This window comes from Conger conger, chromosome 1, assembly GCF_963514075.1.
Source record: "Conger conger chromosome 1, fConCon1.1, whole genome shotgun sequence".
In the NCBI taxonomy this organism is placed as follows: domain Eukaryota; kingdom Metazoa; phylum Chordata; class Actinopteri; order Anguilliformes; family Congridae; genus Conger; species Conger conger.
This window is the reverse complement of record NC_083760.1, coordinates 36,666,581-36,685,904: the sequence shown is the minus strand read 5'-3', so window position 1 is coordinate 36,685,904 and position 19,324 is coordinate 36,666,581.

The following is a 19,324-nucleotide window of genomic DNA, read 5'->3' as shown; positions in this document are numbered from 1 at the left end:
CTAGCTATGTGTTTCTGAAGAAAATACTTGTACTAATTTCCAAGTGACCTTAAAGATCAATGTTGATTAAATCCAGGCCAATATTTATTCCACAAATGATCTTTGGGCAAAACACAAAATAAGTCATCAGTATCTTTCTGTACAGGGTGGTTTGACCTTCTCTTTGGGAACCTCAGAAGCTTCTAACAAATTTAGACAAGAAACTCAAACCAAAAATGTGTCACAATCTGCACTGTAGCAAACAGGATATGGTAAATGGTTGATGGTATTAATATAGTGCCTTCATCTAAAGTGCTGTACGATTGAAGCTTCTCATTCACCCACTCACACACCAACGGCGATTGGCTGCCATGCAAGGCACCAACCAGCTCGTCAGGAGCATTTGGGGGTTAGGTGTCTTGCTCAGGGACACTTCAACACACCAAGAGCGGAATCGAACTGGCAACCCTCCGACTGCCAGATGACCGCTCTCACCACCAGAGCTAATGTCACCCCACATGATCACTAATGTCTTCTGGGCATACATTCCAAAGGGGTTGAGCATGGGAAAGAACAAATTACAATAATAGCAGGCCAGTGACCTTCAAATAGAGTATATAACACAATAACATAGCAGCATTTCCAAAAATGGTTTCCATGTGCTGACAAGATTAACAATCAGAAAACTGCACTGAGCTGTACCTGTCTTTACAGAAGCAGGTTTAATCTTCTCTTTTGGAACCTCAAGCTCTGAAAAACAAAAACAAAGTTTTAACTGAACTTGTGGGTTATAAGTAAGTAAATTGAAAGTATATGAAGCATATAGGCATTATATGTACAGTACTGTGCAAAAGTATTAGGCACCTGTATAACATTCTGTACAGGTAAGATTCTTTCAAAAATAATTCAATGAAAGGTCCTAAATAAACGTACGATACATTTTACATAGAAATGTAGTAATTTGGCAGAATAGTTAAAAACTGAATCAAATCAATATTTTTTGTGACCACCCTTCAGCATTAAAACCGCATCACTTCTCTGAAATATAGAACTGCAGGATAGCATTGGCTAAGACAATCAGCAGGGAGGTTGTTCCATGCATGTTGGAGAACTTGCCACAGTTCTTCTGCAGATTTTGGTTTGCTCCTTGCTTCTGATCTCAGACAGCCTTGATCAAGTTTTTATGTAAAAAGTAGTAAATTACTTACAGTAATATGTTACTTTTTAAAATTAAATACAAAAATGTCTCTGTAAAATTAAATCTTTTGGAAAATGAATATTTGGAAATCTCAAATGTGATCTTTTATACTAACACACACACAAAAATAAACATATCAGCTCGGCCCTGAAATGAGGCTGGTTTGTCCTACCAGTCCTGTCCTGCCATCGCCGCTCCCAACACCGAATTACACCGGGCCTCTACTGCTTCCATGCAAGGTTTGGTCCACATGCAAAGTGCAGAAGTGCAGTTTGGGCTGTTCAAATTTCCTAGGACGCCATTTGGACTTAAAAACGCGGCCCAAACATTCCAATGCCTAATGGACAGTATTTTGCATGACATGTCCTTCCTGTATGTCCACCTGGGCAACATCCTGGTTGCCAGTGCCTCCAGAGATGAGCACCAGGCTCATCTTCAGACCCTTTTTTCTCACCTTAGCAAACACGGGCAAATTATCAATGTAGCTAAGTGCCAATTTGGGGTTCCCATGGTGGATTTCCTTGGCCACCGCATCACCAGGGAAGGTGCAGTGTCTCTCCCTTCCAAGATCGAGGTGATTCAGAGATTCCCGGGGCCGGTCACGGTCAAGGCTTTGCAGGAGTTTTGGGCATGGTTTATTTCTACCATCGCTTCATTCCCAGAGCCGCTCAGCTCATGCTGCCCCTGTACGCTGGCCTTAAAGGGGCCACTGCCAAACAGGTGGTGGTCTGGTCGGACATGTCACAGGCGTTCACAAACACTAAGCAGGCGTTAGCAAATGCTACACTTCTCGTGAACCCATGGCCCGACGCCCCGATCTCAATAACCACAGATGCATCAGATTTCACGGTTGGCAGGGTGCACGAACAGCTGGTGGATGGGGTTTGGCAACCGCCTGCCTTTTTTAGCTGCCAGCCCTGCCCCGCTGAATACTGCGTATTTGATCACGAGCTCCTTGGCCTGTATTTAGCTGTTCGTAATTTTTGGTTCCTGCTCGAAGGCCGCACGTTCACTGCCTTTGTGGACCACAAACCTTTGGCCCTAGCTATGGCTAATGTTAGCTGTGGTCAACAAAGGCAGCAGGCGTTCATTTCAGAGTTCACTACGGACATTCAGAATGTCGCAGGAAGAGACAACGTGGTGGCGGACTGTCTGCGGCCTACGATGGGCGCAGTCCACTTAGGTGTGGATTACCCTCAGATGGCTGCTGACCAGGCATCTGACCCCAAGGTGCAGGCGTTACGCACTGTGACTACAGGCCTGCAGCTGCAGGAGATAAGATTTGGCCACTCGTGCCCGCCGTTCCTTTGTGATGTGTCCACCGGGGGTCGCGAGACCAGTGGTGCCAGAGGTTTGGCAGCGCCGTGTTTTCGACGCTTTGCAAAAACTGCTTTCGAAGAAGTTTCTGTGGCATGGCCTGAAGAAAGATGTCCGTGACTGGGCGAACGCCTGCCTAGCGTGTCAACGTGCTAAAGTGCACAGGCACACCAAGGCCCCTTTAGCACTATTCACCGTCTCTGAAAGGTGTTTTGACCACATTAATGTGGATCTGGTGAGGCCTCCGTCGCGGGGTTACATACACCTTTTGACCATTGTAAACAGGACCATGCGTTAGCTGGAGGTGATACCGCTAACAGCTACGACCACGGCTGAGGTTGCCCAAGCTTTCATCAGTTCATGGTTCTCGCGTTTTTAGGTCCCGGCCAACTTATCCTCTGACCGTGGGGCTCAGTTCACATTGGAGTTGTGGGTGGTGATCGCCCGCCAGTTGGGGGTGCCACTACGTCGGACACGGCTTATCATCGGACACGGCTTATCATCAGACCCTCAGGCTAATGAGATGTTTTCATCACTCGTTGAAGGCGTCCCTCCGCACTGTGCTCCAAGGGGATGCTTGGTTTGATAGGTTTCCGTGGGTCCTACTTGGCAACCTTTGCGCGTCCCAGGGGAGTTCCTACCCAGCTGTTTGGTCCCTTGGTCAGCTACACGCCAGCGCCCGGTTCTGCAGGGCAGTGAGGAGTCATTTGTCCCCGTGCCCACGACACATCATGGTTTGCTGTGTTCCCACGTTCTTCCAGGGTTGCACAACGCACGTTTTGTGTTTGTGCATCATGATATGCATCGTAGCCCTTTGCAACCCCCTTATGATGGGCCGCTTCATGTTTTGGAGTCTGGGGACAAGTTTTTTGTTTTAGCATTGGTGGTAGGTCTGATCACGTTACGGTAGACCGCTTGAAGCCAGCTCACGTTGACCTGGATTCGCCCGTGGAGGTCGCATGTTCCCCTCACAGAGGTCGCCCTCCCGCTCTCAGGTCAAGCAATCCTGCCCCCGACTCAGACCCTGACCCTGGCAATAGCCCTAACACTGACTCTGACAGGGGCCCTGACTCATCCATTGTTCCGGCCAGACCCCTACCTGTGGGCAAGAGGCTGGGTAGGTTTGGCCGCGTCATCCAGACTCCTAAGTAGTTGAGTTTTATTGCCACAGTGAATTCTGGGGGGGGCTTGTGGGGAGCGCACTTCGGAGCAGTCAGAATTCCCTGTAGCGCCCGGAGGCTTTTGGGAGACGCACCAGAGAGGTGACCTCAGTTCCTGAACTTGAGTTAGTGGGTTTTAGCCAACAAGAGAGAAATTACATTTTCTGAGCGAGTTCGAAAATAAAGAAGTTGTTATTTGAAACCGAACGACTTGTCTTTTTCCGCAAAACCCTACAGCATTTGCATTTGTACAAATTTGTACAAATATGATTATAATTATGATTATAATACTCATACCACATATACATCTTGAAGTAGACAATAACATATTAAAGGAAAGATAAATAGATCTATAATTTCATCTTCAATAGCAGGAGGCAGTATCACTCATATATAATTCTCACAGTGATAGTACAATTAAAATAGTATTGGATACTATGTTGTGAGGAACATAGTTATCATAGTTGTTTCTACTAATGTATTTGTCAAGTTAAGGACAAATATTTAATAATGAACATTTATTCCACAAATGACCATAATAATGAAATTATAAATACTTAATCAGTACCTGTTTCTACAGGGGCTAGTTTCACCTTCTAAACTAAATATCAAGACAAAATATCATAGTCTGTACAGCAGCAAACAGGATATGATCAAATAAATCTCCTCAGCTCACAGTAAATTCCAAAGCATTTGAGCATAGGAAAGGACAAATGACAATGACTGAAACCAGGCACACGAACCTGAAATATATAGCACAATAATAGATAACGTTCCACATATTACAGCAGCATTTGTGTCAATTTGTTTTTAAATGTGCTTACAGAATTAACAAACAGTCAATTACAGTGAGCTCCAGAATTATTTGCACTCTAAATAAAAATTGAGAAAAAAGGCTGGATAAATGATATGGGCAACGATCTATATCTTTAAACATACGGGAAAACTATATACTTTATACTTTATATACTAAAACTAAAACACTTACTCTCATGTTTTTTATTTAGTAATTTTTTTCAGAAAAATCACAGGTGCCATAATTATTGGCACCCTTAACAATTATTGTAAATAATATCAAACAAAGTGAAACTGACAATACAATTTAACCTTATTTTAATTAATCTCAGTCTAAAGGAACTATATTGTGTCGTTATATCACTTCCTGTTGACTACAATATAAAAATGAGGTAACAAGTATGCTAAATCCCCTTGTCAACCATAAGCATTCGAAAAGCGAAAGAACTGTAAATTAAGTGGCAATTCAGATACAGATGTTAATTCACAAGGTGAAACTGGGGGTGCCAAAAATTGTGGATCCTGTTTATTGGGGAAATACATATTTATTTTTATTTTATTTTTTTCAATGTAAGCATTTCTTGTTCATATTTACCAAAGGTGCCAATAATTCTGGAGTCAACTGTAACTGCACTATGTTGTACCTTTCTTTACAGGAGCAGCTTTGACCTTCACTTTCGGAATCTCAGGCTCTGAAAGATAAAAGATAAGTTTTAACTATAGTTGTTGTTTTTGAGTAGAAATTAACACATTAAAGGGAAAATAAAATAAACATCTCAAGTACTTTAATTTGTTCAAATTCACTTTTAAGTTCTTACCTCAAAGTTAAGATACTAGACCACCTTGTTGTTTCTAGATATCCATTCATAACTAGAGGTGTGCATTTCCTGAAGAAAATGTGAAATGCGATTGTGGCTAATTGCTCGACTATTGCTACTACTGCAAATACTTGGTGTATGTGGTGTTTGGTAGATGGTTGCTCGGGAGTTGCTAGGGTGGTTACAAGGGTGTCGCTAAGCGGTTGCTTAGGTGTCGCAAGGTGGTTGCTAGGGTGCTGATCAGTGGTTGCTAAGGTATTGATTGGCGGTTACTAGGGGTGCCAATAATTGTGGAACCTGTTTTTTGGGATAATATGTATATATACAGTGCATCCGGAAAGTATTCACAGCGCTTCACTTTTCCCACATTTTGTTATGTTACAGCCTTATTCCAAAATTGAATAAATTCATTTTTTTCCTCAAAATTCTACACACAACACCCCATAATGACAACATGAAATATGTTTTTTTGAAATTTTTGCAAATTTATTAAAAATAAAAAACTAAGAAATCACATGTACATAAGTATTCACAGCCTTTGCTCAATGCTTTGTTGATGCACCTTTAGCAGCAATTACAGCCTCAAGTCTTTTTGAATATGATGCCACAAGCTTGGCACACCTATCTTTGGGCAGTTTTGCCCATTCCTCTTTGCAGCACCTCTCAAACTCCATCAGGTTGGATGGGGAGCGTCGGTGCACAGCCATTTTCAGATCTCTCCAGAGATGTTCAATCGGATTCAAGTCTGGGCACTGGCTGGGCCACTCAAGGACATTCACAGAGTTGTCCTGAAACCACTCCTTTGACATCTTGGCTGTGTGCTTAGGGTCGTTGTCCTGCTGAAAGATGAACCGTCGCCCCAGTCTGAGGTCAAGAGCACTCTGGAGCAGGTTTTCATCCAGGATGTCTCTGTACATTGCTGCATTCATCTTTCCCTCAATCCTGACCAGTCTCCCAGTTCCTGCCGCTGAAAAACATCCCCACACCATGATGCTGCCACCACCATGCTTCACTGTAGGGATGGTATTGGCCAGGTGATGAGCGGTGCCTGGTTTCCTCCAAACATGACGCCTGGCATTCACGCCAAAGAGTTCAATCTTTGTCTCATCAGAACAGAGAATTTTGTTTCTCATGGTCTGAGAGTCCTTCAGGTGCCTTTTGGCAAACTCCAGACGGGCTGCCATGTGCCTTTTACGAAAGAGTGGCTTCCGTCTGGCTACTCTACCATACAGGCCTGATTGGTGGATTTCTGCAGAGATGGTTGTCCTTCTGGAAGGTTCTCCTCTCTCCACAGAGGAATGCTGGAGCTCTGACAGAGTGACCATCGGGTTCTTGGTCACCTCCCTGACTAAGGACCTTCTTCCCCGATTGCTCAGTTTAGACAGGTGGTCAGCTCTAGGAAGAGTCCTGGTGGTTCCAAACTTCTTCCATTTACGGATGATGGAGGCCACTGTGCTCATTGGGACCTTCAAAGCAGCAGACATTTTTCTGTACCCTTCCCCAGATTTGTGTCTCGAGCCAATCCTGTCTCAGAGGTCTACAGACCATTCCTTTGTGCTCCGACATGCACTGTCAACTGTGGGACCTTATATAGACAGGTGTGCGCCTTTCCAAATCATGTCCAATCAACTGAATTTACCACAGGTGGACTCCAATTAAGCTGTAGAAACATCTCAAGGTTGATCAGTGGAAACAGGATGCACCTGAGCTCAATTTTGAGCTTTATGGCAAAGGCTGTGAATACTTTTGTACATGTGATTTCTTAGTTTTTATTTTTAATAAATTTGCAAAAATCCCCCAAAAACTTTTTTCACGTTGTCATTATGGGAATTTGGAGGAAAAAAATGAATTTAATCAATTTTGGAAAAAGGCTGTAACATAACAAAATGTGGAAAAAGTGAAGCGCTGTGAATACTTTCCAGATGCACTGTATATAATATGTAATATACATACATATATTGAAATGTAAGATTTTGGTTAATTCTGTTAAATCATTTATAAAGCACACTGCTTTACACATGCTGGAAAATAAAGCTTGTGTCAATAACTTTTTTAATTCTTAGTTCATAGCATTTCTTGTGCATAGTTATGAAGGATGCCAATAATTCTGGAGTCCACTGTAACTGCACTTCGTTGTACCTTTCTTTACAGGAGCAGCTGTGACCTTCTCTTTAGGAATCTCAAGCTCTGAAAGATAAAAGCTAAGCTTGAATTGTAGTTCTTGTTTTCTAGTAGAAAATAACACATAAAAGGGAAATAAAAGAAACATGTCTCATAAATCAATAAAAATATGAGACATGTTTCTTTTATTTCCCTTCCCTATCACTCGATATTTTTCATCTTTTATATTCTGTACCACAAAAATTGGCGTTCCTAAAAAACAGCATGTTGAGGTACAGAATATAAAAGATGAAAAATATCGAGTCATTACAACACAAAATAGTCAATCACAATTCCCCATTCATAATAATATTGAAATAACTTTTGGATGTATTTTTACAGTTACTTCAATGTGAAACCTGTGATTTCATTTTCAACAGCAAGGGGCAGTATCACTCATACTGGTATATTAGCTTTATTCTCACAATGACAGACACATAACATACAGTGAAATAGCATTGGATGCTATGTTGCAAGAGAAATCACACATGTTTTGTTTTTCCACAGTAACTACTTGTTTATCACACAACCACAATCAGGTGGCAAATTTGAACACTCTCAATGTCCAACAGTTGGGGGCAGCAAAGTGTTGTATTTCTAATATAAGTTTCAAGAACAGTCCATTAACTCCTCCGTAACTAGCCACCTATGTAAAGAAAGCTATATAATATCTAAAGTAGACATAAATAGCCGAATAACATTGATTTAATGGTGGCTAAAATTCACCACATGGCAGCTATTTTTAAAAAAGACAGTGTCAATCAACTAAAGTATCAATCTAAAACTAAATATAGCTGCAAGCAGCAATAGACAGGGCCCAAACACCACAAGTAACAATTTGGCATGCATGATGGACTGCATCAACTGTAAATACACCGATCAACCGGTTTAAACCAGTTTTTTCACCACTAAAAATGCTTTAAACTAGTCTATAAACACTTAATATTTCATTATATGATATATGTACTTATATAGGCAGATGATAATAAGCGAATTGCATTCAAAAGTTTAATTTTTAAATGAAAATGGAAATCTTGTAAGCTCATTGGGAGGGGGGGTGCCTTGTTTTGTTATTTAAATATCTTGGTGCGCACTGGTGTTCATGATCACGTCCATCTGAACCGGCGCTTCAGGACCTGTAGAATCTTTCATATTTCAAAAAAATTAAGATCACCTGCCATATTTCAAAATGCATCTATTCCTACATAAGTTTCACTGCATGCAGCATCACGTAATTCCATTGGAGGGAAGAAGGGTGAAATTGAAACTGGAGCATCGGATAAGATAGATGTCATCATGAACCATTGAGGTGCCCTGAGGCTCATCAATCCTCTCACTCTGAGGGACAGGGGCCAGGTCCAATTCCTGCAAGGGCTGGAATCGGTTGGACACCACCACCTCCGAAGATGCCGCCCCTGTGTTGTGTGGATGCCCTTTCCTTGTACCCTACTGTCTTGCGCTGCCTGGTCTAAAGTCACCCCCACCCTCCCAGCTGCGGTGTGCACACTAGTTCCTTAAAGGACGTACTGTGTAGTTCCTGGAACTCTTACAATTCAAGTGCATCAAGAATAACAAAGGAGAACTGCTGTATAACAATAAAGATATTGCTGAAGCCCTTAAATGGCTAATTTGTTAAGAGTTTTACCAGGGAGGTTACTAATAGGCCGGAAGACACATTCAATACTCAGAATGTCTTAGCCAATATTGAGAACACCTGTACACCTGGGGGCGCCATGGCTCAGGCAGTAAGACCAGTCGTCTGGCAGTCGGAGGGTTGCCGGTTCGATCCCCCGCCCGGGTTGTGTCGAAGTGTCCCTGAGCAAGACACCTAACCCCCAAATGCTCCTGACGAGCTGATCGGGGCCTTGCATGGCAGCCAATTGTTGTGTGTGTGTGTGTGTGTGTGTGTGTGTGTGTGTGTGTGTGTGTGTGTGTGTGTGTGTGTGTGTGTGTGTGTGTGTGTGTGTGTGTGTGTGTGTGTGTGTGTGTGTGTGTGTGTGTGTGTGTGTGTGTGTGTGTGTGTGTTACGATACAGCACTTTGAATAAAGGTATATAAATGCCATTTACCATTTACACCTACTTAATCATGCATATAGGGGTCAGGAGCTTCAGTTAATGTTTACATCAACCATTAGAAAGGGGAAAAAATGTGATCTCAGTGATTTCGACAGTGGCATGAGTGTTGGTGCCAGACGGGCTGGTTTGACTATTTCTGTAACTGCTGATCCACAGAGATTTTCACGCACAACAATTTCTGGAGTTGACAAAAACTGAGAGTTGAGTGAAAAACAAAAAACATCCAGTGAGTGGCAGTTCTGCGGACAAAAACACCTGGTTGATGAGAGAAGTCAACAGAGATGGCCAGACTGCGTTGAGCAGATAGAAAGGCTACGGTAACTCAGATAACCACTCTGTACAATTGTGGTGAGCAGAAAAGCATCTCAGTGTAGCCCAAGAGTCAATTCACTGTTAAGACTCGGCTTTTACCTGAGTTCACTTTCTACCACCTGAATAATGTCTACTGAGTGGAGTGAGTATAGACCATAAAACATTTACAATTATTTCAAAGGAATTTATTTTACAAAACATATTTAGGTATTTGAAGTAGTAATTGTTCAGTATCACCAATGAGATTAAATTATGTTGAGCCTATTTAAACTATATCGAGGCCCCTGTATGGCAAACTCAAATGATATAGAAGCCGGGCCAATAATGAATCCACCAATCAATAATGAAAAAAAGAAATGCATCTAAACACAGCACCTCACATTTGAAACTAAATTATCAAACTGGGGCTAATAATATGGCATGCACCATCAAGGCAACGTGTTGGCCCCATCTTTGTTTTTGTGCAGGGTCAAGCGTGCCCAACATGGATAGGAGTGTGCGGTTAAAACGCTCGGGCTGCGGATCCCCCTGGGGATGGTAAGGCGTTGTTCTTGATTTTCGGATCCCCAGCATACTCAGGAGCTCCTTCATCAGACGACTCTCAAAATCCCGCCCCTGATCAGAGTGGATGCGAGATGGCAACCCATAATGCACAAAGAATTTCTCCACCAACACCTTGGCCACTGTGTGTGCCCGCTGATCTTTTGTAGTGTATGCCTGTGCATATCGGGTGTAGTGATCGGTCACTACCAGGACATTAGAAATACCTCTGGAGTCTGGTTCAATGGCAAGAAAATCAATGCAGACTAAATCCAGTGGACCCCGGCTAGTAATCTGATTAAGGGGGGCTGTCTTGCGGGGTACTGTCTTCCGAGTCACGCATCTTCCACAAGTCTGGACATACTGGGACACGTCCACTGCCATTCTTGGCCAGTAGTACCGATCTCTGGCAAGAGCAAGGGTGCGTTCTGTACCCAGATGGCCGCAGTCATCATGGAGAGCCTTGAGGACTATGAGGCAGAACTGTTTGGGGAGCACTAACTGAAAACCCTCTTTGCCAGATTACATTACATTACATTATTGGCATTTGGCAGATGCTCTTATCCAGAGCGACATACAGTTGATTAGACTAAGCAGGAAACAATACTCCCCTGGAGCAATGCAGGGTTAAGGGCCTTGCTCAAGGGCCCAACGGCTGTGCGGATCTTATTGTGGATACACCGGGATTAGAACCACCAACCTTGCGTGTCCCAGTCATTTACCTTAACCACTACGCTACAGGCCACCCCTGCCAGATGTAGTCATGATCTTCCGGTACAGCAGTTTGTTCATAAAGACCAGTTTATTTCCTTCCCGCTGAAGATGTACCACCTCTGGGCTATTACCCAGTCTGGTGGTAGGGGCCCATTGGCCTGTTCTCATGGCACACTTAATGGCCCCTATAGCTGCATCCCTATCTTGAGCATATCTAAGCTCCTCTTCACTCAGACGTTCCAAGCTATGCATCTCCAGCCTCATCGGAAAAGCATACACCTCAGGGATGGCTTGGGGAGGTATCCCTAATTGTTCGGCATAACTAATCAGTGTCGCTGTTTGTTCAGAAACACTAATTGCTGTCACCCCTTCAGATGGGATCCATCCCTCCCCGTTAGCCATTTTTCGGGAGAGGGAATCAGCATCTATATTCTCCCGCCCTGGTCTGTACTGAATGCCAAAATCATAGTTAGAAAGGGCAGCTAACCACCGATGACCCATGGCATTCAACTTGGCTGATGTAAGCACATACGTGAGGGGATTGTTGTCTGTTCTCACGTTAAATCGAACCCCATACAGATAATTGTGGAATTTGTCAACAATGGCCAATTTCAGGGCGAGGAATTCCAGCTGGTGGACTGGGTAGTTGCGCTCTGCATTACTCAGCTTACGACTAGCAAATGCCACTGGACGCAAACCCACAGGGTATTGCTGATTTCTTACTGCACCCAATCCGTCAAAACTTGCATCGACATGCAGTATGTAAGGCTTTGAGGGATCCCCAAACGCCAAAACAGGAGCATGGGTAAGACAGTGTATAATCTTGTTAAAGGCTGCTGAGCATTCCGAGGTCCAACTGTCTGAGAATGGCTCAGACTTCCGGAAATAGGTTGTCTTCCCTTTGTTGTGACTTTTAGTCTTTTGGGTAGGCATGTAACCTCGTGTAAGGTCTGTCAGAGGGCTGACGATGGCGGCATAGTTTGCAATGAAACGCCGATGGTATCCACAGAATCCTAGAAAGGACTGTAGGGACTTGAGGTCAGTAGGCTGCTTCCACTCTGCAACTGCTCTTATCTTTTCAGGGTGGGTGGCTATGCCAGCCGCAGATACAATATGGCCAACATACTGAACCAGTAGTTGGCAGAACTGGCATTTACCAAATGAGATTTTCAGGCTATATTCTTCCAACCGATCCAGCACTTTGAACAGGCGCTCTTCGTGCTCCTCCAAGGAATGGCTAAAAATTATAATGTCGTCAAGGTATACTAAACACTGCAGCAGATGCATGTCTCCTACCGCTTCCTCCATTAGCCTTTGGAAAGTAGCAGGAGCTCCAGTAATACCTTGAGGCATGCGCTCAAATTGGAAAAATCCCAATGGGCAAATAAAAGCAGTTTTCACTTTGTCTTCATTTGCCATCTTGATTTGATAATAACCACTTTGCAAATCTATCACCGTAAACCACCTGCTCCCATTCAGACTGTCCAATGCATCATCTATTCTTGGCATGGTGTATTGGTCTGGAACGGTCCTCGCATTCAAGGTACGGTAGTCAATACACATTTGGATTTTCCCATTCTTCTTTCTAGCCACTACAATGGGTGAGGCAAATGGGCTGCGGGATTCCTTGATAATTCCGGCGGCCAGTAGGTCCTGCAGGTGCCGTCATAGATTATCAAGGTCTCCTGGTGCTAGGCGTCGAGAACGTTCTCGAAATGGCCTCATGTCACTTATTCCAATGTGATGTTCAACTCCCTTCGCCAGGCCCACATCCCATTCCTCCACTGAGAACACCCCAGTTCGTTGAGATAGCTTTTCCGCTAGTCTGCTCTGCCAGGCCTCTGGTATTGGTGAATCTCCAAAGTTGAACCGTTTGGGGTCAAATGGGGTGGATGGTGGACAATTCTTCAGAATCTCTGTAACAATATCAGCTCTTTCATTTTCAATGATTCATAACATAATAACATAACAGTATCATAAGTAATCATAACAGTACTGTTTAGGTCAGCTGTGTAGGTTCCGAAGGGTAATATCGTATTTTAAAATCAGTCTCATTTAATTATTTTAATTTAGCTACGTTATTAATAACGAACTCAATAGTAATGATTTAATAAATCATTCAACAGTCATACCGTTGAATCAATACTATGAATTCAACAACCACTTATATGAGTTTGAATTTTAATAGTAGCCTTATAAGTAGTTCTTAAATAGCTAGTTGGCTTGATTTAGTGTTGGAAAAACATTGACGGACAACCGGTTACAATAAAGGGTATTTATTGAACACAAGAAACACATAAACACAGCAAAAAAAAAAGGGCGTGACGGAAAAGTAACGCATTGAAGTGGGAAGAAAGATGGAGGACAAAGGAATGCGCGTACACGTATGCCCGCGTTGAGAAAGCGAGGGAAGGAGACAAAGGAAGAGGGAAAGAGCGCGTGCACGTGAGTACACGTAGCGGGCGAAGAGGATGGGGGAAGGAATTGGTGGAGAATGTAGGTCGGGCCTTATAATGGTGGACCTATGGTTATAGCGCGTAATGGCGCGTACACCTAGCTAAAATTTGGGTGGTCAAGAGACAAATTAATGAAATCACCGCAACAAGAGTACTTGCGCTTTGGGAAGCGTTTCCGCGAGTTTGCGGTGCTTGATTAAATTAATTTATAAACTTACAATCCACTGACTATAAGCCCGGAGGGTTATTTGTACGGAGGAGAGAGAGAGAGAGAGAGAGAGAGAGAGAGAGAGAGCAATGTAATGGATGATAATGTGGAAGTTATAAACGAGAAAAACAATTTAACAAAGTTATACAAAGTTAATCTAAAGATACAATGTATTATAACATTAACAAAACTAATGCCCAGATGCGCAGCCTTACTTGGGGGCGAATATCTGATGATATTCGACCAGTCTCAAATAGCTGACCATCGTCAGCAGGCAAAGTTTCTTGCTTGGAGAATCTGTGATGCTCCAGGGAATTAACGCTGCCCAGGTACCGTTGTCCCAGGGGAAGGGCGTCTCTGGCGGGACCAGGGAAATCCGTCTCTGGCCTGACCAGGGGAAGGCGTCGTCGTCTCACGCGTGGGTGGAGGAGGAAGAGAAGCCGGTCGTCTTCTAGCTCCAAAGTTGATTAAAACCGCACAATGTATGTGCGATCTCCGATAAAATATCGGGTCCTTGCAAGTATTCGGATGTGTATGATTTCAGAACTAGCAGGCTCAATGAATAGAACCGTGATCAAGGGTTCAGACACAAAGGGAGTGTTCTTAAAATTAATTAGATGGGAGTCTCTTTTGGAACGAACAGCAAGGGATAGCCGTAGGTTAGAAAGAGGCCGTGAAATTCGCGCCTGAGGCTTTTGTGAGGTCCAGCAGTTGCGTATTTCCGGCTGTTACTGTATTGGCTAAATTTCCATAAAAATTACAGTGGGAGGCGGAGTTGATTGCGTCATCAATGGCGTAGACAAAGGCGTTTCCCTGTTTCAAAAAGTTCTTACGTTGGCCCCAACATCCCCCCTTGGCCTTCGGACGAGCTTAAATCAGTCCTGAGGACACAAAGTTGGTCAAAAGTCCATTCACAGTACATGACAGGCTTGCAACATCTGGGCAAAGATTACAGACTGCTAACATCTGGGCAATTGAGGTAGGTTATGTAGGCTATACTAGGCACAGAAACAAAACAAAAGTACATATCAAAATACATTGTTGACCGTTGGTTACATATTCCCTGAGATTATATGTGTTAGTACACAAAGGCATGCAGTTCTAGGGCTGGGTGAAGTGCGTGGGGGGTTATTGTCCCTATCACTCACCACAGGGCTTGCGTTTAAATCGGTCAGGGATTCGGGTGAGGGAGTCAATTTTAGTGTGTAAGGTTTGAATGTGTCTAGAGAGAATTAGTACCACACCCGCAGTAACGATCCAGCCACCCAGGAGAAGTCCAAACGCGGCTCCGCTAATAGTACCCCAGGGATCAGATGACCTTCTGACTATTGGACTGAGGAGAGTAGTTTGGAGTCCAGACTGATCCAAACTGAATTGGACCATTTTGGTCCCTTCAGACAGGAGTTGCTGTCGAAGGGTGTCACCAAGATCGAGTGTGTAGCCTCGAAAGGCATCTACCATCTCTATTTCTGTCTCATATCTCTCAGGATTGAGGTAGTGTAGGACAGTGTCCTCAATATGGACTGTAGTCCCTTGGGGGACTGTAATAAAGATGGTTTGGTTAGGGAGCTTCATCCTTGTGGCTGTATCATGGCGGTCGTAGGACATTGTGATCTCCTGCTTAGGGGTGTTCACAAGCCACCGAGCCCCAACTCTCTCTATGCGGGTTTCCTCGACATCATCCTTTATAGTCATGCTAGCCCTGCATTTTTCTGAAGACGCACCAACTCTAAGGCCACACAAGCGTTCAGTGGTATCCCTAATGAATGGGTTGCTAGGACATACCCAGTGAATGTCTTTTGTGAGAGTACACATGTCTAGGTTAGGGATAAGGTAGAGTGTCGGGCTATCTTCATGATAGGCTAGCATGGGTGGTGTTTTGATATGTACCTGTATGTCATCCTGCCAGAAGCCTACATTGAGGGCAGACTTAAGGCGATATATATGTTGCTTTTCTATAATAGGTAGATTAAGGATGAATCCTATCTCTAGTTTTGCTGGATTGACGTATATAGGGATGGCACTACCCAGCCTATAGGCCAAATGAACCTGTGAAGTTTGAACTGTGGTGGTGGTAGCAGACTGTACAATACTTTCAACCATACTGAGGGGTACGAGGTATGAAGGGATAGTTCCTCCACTCAGGCTATTCACTGAGGAGCTGACTTCCCTTAGGAGGTCGGACATAAGATCCCTGATCATACGCACCGCAGAGGTTTCGGTCTCTACAATATGGGACAGCTTGCTGAGGGCATAGACAGTACTATTCAAAAGTGTTGAATGCCTGTTGACTGTAAGTATGGTACCTTGTAAAGTCCTACCAACACCCTGCAATTGCTGCTGTTGGACAAACAGTTTCTGCTGTATCTCTGGCATCTCCTGCTTCAGGTCGTTCACCTGCCTTTTTATTGTGCTCAAACTAACAGAGTTAGCAGCAGAGAGACCAACTGAAAACAACGACCCAATCGCAGAAACTGCAGTTAACAACCCCCCTAGGAATCGCTTCTGACGCTTTGTACCCCCGAGTTCTTCTTCAGTTACTAGGAACTTCTGCAATTGTTCCAAGATGTGGACAGTAGTCAGGCGAGCATGTTCCAGGGTTGTTTGGGTTTGGCTGTTCAGATACCTCCCATCGGAGGGGAGGTCCTTGGGCGCATCCATGTGTTTCTGGTAAACGTCCTGAGGGTCAAGGCGGACATAGACCCTTTGGATGTAGAGGTGGCAATTTACTAGAAGAAGTCCAGGAGCATCCTGGAAAACGATGCCAGTAGGAGGTCCTGGTTCCACCACCTCGTCGGACTGTGCTGTCCGAAGGACCAGGAACATCACAAGGATCCACTCAAGGTGCATTCTGGAATGGATATAGGTTGAAGTGGATTAATGCCCAGGAACGGAAGGTATATGAGGGGTAAGTAGCATGCTACATTAGTGGTGGGGGAGCCTATCTACCAGTTAGTCATGAGACCCCCCTTGGACGGTTGAAGGGTTATATGGCCTAATCTGGTTAACATGGACCCACTTATACACCGGAGTTTGGTTTGGCTTTGAGATCCTGATGCGGTAAGCGACCGGTGACAGCTTTTTACATTACATTATTGGCATTTGGCAGACGCTCTTATCCAGAGCGACGTACAGTTGATTAGACTAAGCAGGAGACAATCCTCTCCTGGAGCAATGCAGGGTTAAGGGCCTTGCTCAAGGGCCCAACGGCTGTGCAGATCTTATTGTGGCTACACCGGGATTAGAACCACCGACCTTGCGTGTCCCAGTCATTTACCTTAACCACTGCGCTACAGGCCGCCCCACAAGCCGCCCCACAAGCCGCCCCACAAGCTTTCCCACAATCTCATGAGGGCCAGACCAGTTTGGGAGAAACTTTTTAGGCGTACCGATGGGTTTGGTAAAGTTGAAATACAGTACCTTGTCCCCAACCTGATATTCAATCTCGGTCGCCCTTTTGTCATAAAAGGCCTTCTGTCCTTTAGCACTGGCCTCGAGGTTTCCCTGAGCCCAGGCAAAGGTGGCCCTGAGGTGTGCTTGCAGGTCTGCTACATATTGGTGGGTAGCATATGCTGCAGCCACACTCACATCCTCAGGCCTGTAGAGGAGGTGTAGGGGAAGAGTCATGTCTCTCCCTGTCATCATCTCAAACGGGGTAACTCCGGTAGAGCGGTGAGGAGTTGATCTGATGGCCATCGGCACCAAAGGGAGTTTCACGTCCCAATCTTTGCCATTAGCCTTCATGTATTTCCTCAGCATGCCAACGATGGTACGGTTGGCTCGCTCAACCTGTCCGGATGACTGAGGGTGGTAGGCAATGTGGAACTTTGCCTCGACACCCAGCATTTCCCACAATGAAGTCATTACCGAAGCTGTGAAGTGAGTGCCCCGATCTGAGTCGATAGACAAAGGAAGGCCCCAACGGCTGAAGACGTGGTTGACCAGCAAGATGGCTGTGGTTTCAGCTGTGTCATTAGGGGCAGGGAGAGACTCAACCCATTTGGTAAAGGCACAAGTTACCGTGAGGAGGTACTTGTTACCTCTTGAGGATTTTGGAACAGGGCCGATCCAGTCTATTTGGAGGTTCAACCAGGGAAACGCGATTCCCCTCTTCTGTAGGGGAGCTCGGTGTAGGGGTTGTGATGGCTGGAACTGGCAACAGACTAGACAACCACTGACATATTCTGTTATGTCCTTAGCCATGAATGGCCAGTACACCACCTGTTGGAGCGTTTTATAGGTGGCCTTGGAGCCTCTATGACCCCCACAGGGTGCGTCATGAGCATGAACGATCATCACTCCCCTATGCTCAGCTGGAACGACCCATCGGGGAGGTTTCTGATCATTTGGGGTGTACACCAACAACCCTTTTTCAATCTTCAGATGTTTTCTGAGATTGTACAATGTCCTCAGATCGCCGGATTGTTCCAGCGATTCTGCTGAGATGGGGTCTTTCAGAGGATCCGACACGAACCGGTAAATGGCCTTGATCACCGGATCCTGTTTTTGCATGCTGACCAGGTCGGTGTCGCCGGGCTTCCTACCCAAACACACGGTTTGGTGACTGTCGTCTGGTTGGTCTTGACCATTCCGAGCCTGTCTGCGGGTGATTGCGTTCACTGAGCAGGTGTCCACTACTGGGAGCCACTCTTCTTGGAACTGCCAAGGGCTACCATCTAACGCGCCGGATTTGGCTAACCGATCTGCTTCATCGTTGCCATCCTTGTCCGGGCCTGCGACTTGAGAGTGCCCCTTGACCTTTTTCCAGTATACCCTCATGCCACGATCACTGACAAGTCTGTCACCAGCCAAGAAAAGTTCTGAGTGCTTCACAGCCTTTCCTCTGGCATTGTTCATACCATTCTGTTTCCACACTGGGAAGTGAGAGACAAAACTGTACCGGGCGTAGTTTGAGTCTGAACAGATAACTAACTCTGGAATGTTAGCCCAAGCTGCCTGTTGTAGGACGATAAGCACACCGGCTATCTCCGCATACTGGCTAGTCTTGGGTCCAAGTTTATACTGTTGGGGTTCATCGACAGAGTAGTTTGCCCAAACTATACCTACACCGGCTCGGACTTGGCCCTCATGATGGAATGAGCACCCGTCCACATAGACTTTTGGAAGACCGCGACAAACATTCTCATCAAAATAGTGATGGTTCGATGGCAGTGTTGCAGTTGTTGTCATCATGGGGAGTTCGTGAGGTTCACCCTCACCAATGCAATGTTGGCATTCCTCCAACCCTTGGCCCAGGGCCATTTTGTGGTTCTGAGCATACCTCACCTCAACCTCATAGCCTTGCAGAGCCATCATCCAGGTTGCGATGCGACTGTTGGAGACTCGGCCTTCTCTGAGTCGCTGACTATTTAGGAAGGACACAGGTTGGTGGCAGGTCTCAATGATAATTTTCTGCCCTCCGATGTAGCTCCGGAAGTGCTCTACTGACCACACCGTAGCGAGTAGGGCTTTTTCGCAGTCTGAGAACTTCAGCTCAACACTGGTCAATGACCTACTGGCATATGCGACCACACGCCTGTCTTGGTCATACTGTTGTGACAAGGCAGCACTGAGACAGTGCTCTGAGAAG